This window comes from Garra rufa, chromosome 2 (assembly GCF_049309525.1).
Source record: "Garra rufa chromosome 2, GarRuf1.0, whole genome shotgun sequence".
NCBI classification, from domain to species: domain Eukaryota; kingdom Metazoa; phylum Chordata; class Actinopteri; order Cypriniformes; family Cyprinidae; genus Garra; species Garra rufa.
The window spans coordinates 18,631,140-18,636,886 of NC_133362.1; positions in this window are offsets into that span (position 1 = coordinate 18,631,140).

Sequence of the window (5,747 nt, forward strand, 5' to 3'; positions counted from 1 at the left end):
TTTTCAGTGAAATACCAATAGTTATACATCTGCTTCTTTCTAGCAGACATATTTATTTATGTAAATCAATTTTAATTAATCTTTATTAGGGCTACTAAAGTGATTCAGTTAAGAGCAGTGAGTGATTTTTCTGTATTTCTTTTGTTACTTGATTAACATCAACATCAAGACAATAGCAACTAAATTAGGCTTTAAAACCGGATGCAATGTACTGATGCACGTCCAATATTCTCCAAACTGTTTACTTTCACATAAGACGTAACCGAATATGTTTACGTGAATACTCGTCAAAACTGACAATTCAACATAATTTTTTGTGTATTTCTACGTTCATGAGAGAGACGCGAGAGAGTAACTTACTCTTGTGCTGTGTGAGAGGCACTGCTTCTGTGTCTGCGCTCGTTAACCGGACTGAATAGGGTTCTCTTTTGCATCGTCAAATTTATCCATATAACTCCTTTCCTCTTACTTCCAGATATTGACATTGTTGAACGTTTTATAGGATATGTACCAGTTCAAATGTGTGAATCTAATGTCCTAACCAGGCAGCAGATTCGTTCTAAATGAATCTCTTCCTAAATCGTCCCTGACTAACATTTTAACCTCGGTTTTATTCGTTTAAAAAAATTTCAGTAGATTTTCATCATAGTTTTTGTCATTCAAAACGAGTTTACGTCTCGTTTTCGTCTCGTTTTCGTCTGTGAAAAAATGTTGTTGACAAAAATTATGATAAATTATTTGTCAACGAAATTAACACTGCAACAACGTATTAATTAGTGACAGAATTTTCATTTTTGGGTAAACTATCCCTTTAATCATTGATGGTTTGGTTTGCTACTGCAGAAGAATAGTATGAACTAATTGTGGCGCAGTCCATGGACGAAAATCCATGAAACGCATTATAAGACAGTTTTCCAAGGCTGTATTATATATTAATCCCATTTAAAAATCACAATAAAGCATAATACTGGCGTGAATTCACAAACAAATAAATACATGCAGTGCTGGTTTAATATACAGTATACGAACTGTTATCATTTACATGTGTAGAGCATCTCAAACTCCATCTCTGCATGTTGCTGTGAGTTTGAGTTTATTATAACTGTTCATCGCGATTTCAAAATAAAAGTTTCCCTCACTCTTTGTTCACACGTTTTGTTTTCCACATTCAAGAAATAACAGTGGCTGTAGCATTTCTGCCCTAAAGAAATGGCTAAATATTAAAGCTTAAGTGGACAGTTGACATAAATGTTGTTTAGTCAATATTAAACAAGGATTAAATCATGTATGCAAGTGTAAAAACGTCAGGCCGTTGGTGCCCTCAGCAGTCATTTGTTATAAAGCGTAATGTACCTTAGCTATATCGTTAATACATATGCACTTTAAACATTTTGTTCAATAAAACCATATGATAACTTGCTTTTGATACTTTATTAGAGCTTATTCTTATTGCCTCATAGCTATTATATATGTATTTTAAGTAGTTTTAAAGGTCATTGTTCACTTAGGTCTATATTGCTACAAAAAAATTAATTAGGTAAACTAATTGTTATAATTCATCAGAATAACCAACTGCTTACTCTATTACAAAAATAACCATTAGTGACAGCCCTATTACGAATAGTTAGAAAGAAGTGAAGTATAGTATTTTCTTATAAAACATAATTTTTCATGATATCTGGTTAGATGTTCTTACCCATGTTACATGTTACAGTGATTTTTACCATAGCTAAGGATCTTATAACATAAGTGTTGTCACAGTTTTGTGGTGAACTGGTTGTAAATTGAATTTGTACAATCTAATTTGTGTGTTTTAGATCGGGGGTTCCTCTCATTACTGAAACCCTTAGTGGAAACAGAGCGAAGTGTTACAGAATGCTTTTCTGTCTTCGCTTTCTTTCAGTTTGTGTGTTGCTTGATGCTTTAGCTTCTTTTGGAAGTATTTAAGTACTATTGGAACTGTCAGTTTTATCACTTTTAGAATTTTAAATGGATTGATTTATAGAAATTCCTCCTGACAGTTACTTCTTAGGTCATTTGTCTTGAGGTGATTTAATAGAGTATCTACTGTGGTTGGATGTTCAACATTGCATTAGACCCACACGGCACTTTTACTGTTCAGGGTCTGTCAGTCAAATTGAATTAGAGTCTCTTTATCTCTTGTTGGAAAGCCAAATCAGATTTACTGATGTTGTATTTAAATATTTATCAGATTCTTGCCCTAAGAAACATCAGCCATTAATCACAGTTACATATGCAACATGCAAAATAATCTCCAGCTGAGATGACTGTAAAAACTCAAATAGCATTTCAATGCTCTAAACCCCCTGTCATCTCTGTTGTGTACCTATCAACAAAAACATCCTGTGTTTATCATTGTCATCTCTTATCTCTCTCTCTATTGCTCTTGCTTTCTCTACATGACTTTACAATTGTGCGTTTGTTTGTGCATGTGTGTGTGTGTGTATGTGTATGATTGGTTGCATCCTCTTTCTACTTAACTGCCATCATCTAATGTTATTTTTTCAGTCTCGGTGCGTGTGTGTGTGCGAGATTCTTTGTGTGTGCGTCTGTCATTTTCTCACCTAATGAGGGCTTGTTTTTTCAGTTCCCATAGTAACGTCAAGATAATGATGCCTCTGTGTCTTGTCAAGACGTCTGACAACACGGTGGGTTGTCTGTGACATCCCTACTTACACGCAATGTGGGAAATGTCCCATGCGAGCTTGTGAGCTGCACCACCTCAGTCAAGGTTGAAGAAACTAGAGGAACTTTAATATATTGGAGTCTGTTAAAAAGACAAAATGGGAACAGATAGAAAGTTACAATGAGGGAGTGAGAGAGACAGGTATTTTTCTTGTTAGGTGTAGTTATAGTAGGAAACTTGCTTGTTTAAATCATGACAGCTCTCAGTCTCTGTGGTAACTCCAGACTTTATAGCAGCGTTCGCTACAGTTTCTACCAACACAAAAAAACAGCAAAGTATTTTATTCTTTTTTCACACTAATTATGATTACAGGGGCTGATTATGAATTCATAAAGAGTAAACTGATACATTTTGACATTTGCTTACATTCTAAAAAATGCTGGGTTAAAAACCCACCGCTGGGTGAAATATGGACAAATTCAGCAGTTTTCTGGGTAGTTTTATTTAGGGCGAGACACTGCAGGTGAATAGGGTAAAAAGATTAACTAATAGTTATCACCTTACTTACCCAGTTCTAAAATGTTAGGTTTAAATATGCAAATGAGGCATTATTTAATGAAATATACGCTAATTTGGGTACACTTCTAGTACAAAAATCGAAACACTGGATGAAGTCAGTTTCAAAATTCTTTTTTTTTTTTTTTGACATATTAGAGTCAAATGTTTTTTACAGGGAAATTTTGGGTATCTCATTTTTGTCACACCAAAATGCAGAAAATACAGATATTCCGAAAAAAAAAAAAAAATATATATATATAGTTGTTTTTTTTTTTTTTTTTTTTTTTTTACAGATTTTTGGGGAATAAAATGTATAAAATCAAGCAAATTATATTCAAATCCCTCTGTAAAAACCTTCAGGATATAGAAACGAATAAAAATGTAAAGTTTGGTGAAGTGGAGATTTATGGCTCAGTGTAGGATAAAAACTCATTTAGTGAAAACAGCATTTAAAAATATGTATTGCAATTGAAATCTATTGACACAAATAGATAGTGCCAAAAAAGAAACACTTAACAGTGTCTTTTAGATGTTTTCTTTCCACTAGTCTGAAAAAATACTTCATGAAAAACCAAAAAGCCCAAAATCAAAACTTTACAAGTGCATGAAAAAACAGTGTTTTGACTGCAGTGTCTTCTCTTAACTCAACTATTGCTTAAAAATGACTATATTTCTTTCTTAAAATGAACCCAAAATAGGTTGGAAATGAACATTATGTTCAATAAATGAATATTAATTGCATATTAATATACAATTAATATTAGTAAGTTAACAAGTTAAATAAATAATTATTAAATAATAAACTTTTTTAAAATAGCTTATTAATAAAAGTTCACCTTTTGAGTATTGCTGATGCCAAATATGTGCCTGATTTTTAGGTTACAACCTATTTTGGGTTCATTTTAAGCCGCCATATAGTAATTTTTAAACAATAGTTCAGTTAAATAAAACTATACCCAGAAGGTTGGGTTAAACATTTGACCCAACAGATATTTTACCCAGCATTTAAAAACAAAAATAGAAACTTAGGTTTCTTAGGTGTCTAAGTTTAAATGTCTGTAGTGGTTGTATGTCAGCTTTTCAAAAAATAAAAAAATAATAAAACAAAAAATAATAAAAACCTGAGCAATGAGTATCTTGGGAACAAGTTGAAGACTTGTTTTTTGAGTTTAACTTGTAAAGAAACTGAAAAATGTCTTTGAGTTTGAGAAACATAAATGTAACACCAGTTGTACAATGAATTAGCTTAAAAAAACTAATAGGCCTATTAGATGGCACAAAACGTTTAATTAAAACTTCAACCAAAGAACCACACATTAACAGAATGAAAGCAAAGGAGAGAATGAATCTGCTGGGGGACAAAAGGGCAAAAATTGAATTGACCAAAAATCATGATGTACAATATGCAGAAAACAAGCATCTGAGAGACATAATGAAAGAGTAATGAGAGACAAAAGGAATCACCCTCTCTTGTCTTCTTGCTCTGTTTTTTTTATACCTCATCTCTCATTTATATTCAACCCAGTCGTCAACAGACAAACACACAGTCCATTCACACAGTTGAGCTGCTCATACTGATCTAACATCAGAGAACAAACGCTTTCATCAACACACCTGATATGAAACACTGTGACAGTCCGTTTTGTTGTAAATTAACAGACGTTCAGGGACGACGGGTTGTTTGTCAGTGCCCACAGGCAGAGATAGTGGTCTATTCACAGGAGAATCTAGTGGCGATTTAAATGCACGCTCACGCATGCACAAAAGACGAGGGAACATCATCCCCTGAGTGAATCTTTCATGGTTCTCCTCTTTATTCCTCCTAAATAAAACTCGCTGCTGAAATATTGACGCTGTAACTTTACAGAGCTCCAGTTCTCTCCTCTAAACCCTCAATAATGCTCCTTGAGATTCTCAGCAACCCTTGAAAGACTTTTTCTCCTGACTCATTCACTTCTTCAAAGCACTTTTTTCTCGAGAAAAGAAAGTATACTGTATAGCTGAGACTTTGTATAGGGGCAGGTAGGTCACTGGCTTGCAGCTTTATAAACCGTGCCTGTTCTGTGACCTTTGAAGTCCTTTTTGGATTTTTTAGTATTTATAATTTGATTTTTTTGCTCCAAAATGGAAATGTTACATCATTCTAAACCCATATGATTTTCTTTTTTCCATGCAACATCTTTTCTGCGTTGCACCATCAGTTGAAGCAGTTATAAATAAGTTGAAATCACTTTTATATGCTACAGTTCAAAAGTTTTGGGTCAGTAAAATAAAAAAATAAAAAATTTTTTTTTAAAGAAATTAATACTAGTAATTTCTGAAGGATCATGTGACATCATGTTTTTTTTTTATTTAGTACTAAACTGAATAAGATATTTTACATAAAATATATTTACTTATAGCCCACAAGAAGAAAATAATAGTCGAATTTATAAAAATTACCCTGTTCAAAAGTTTACATACACTTGATTCTTAATACAGTGTTGTTACCTGATTGATCCACAGCTGTGTGTTTTTGTTTAGTGATAGTTGTTTATGAGTC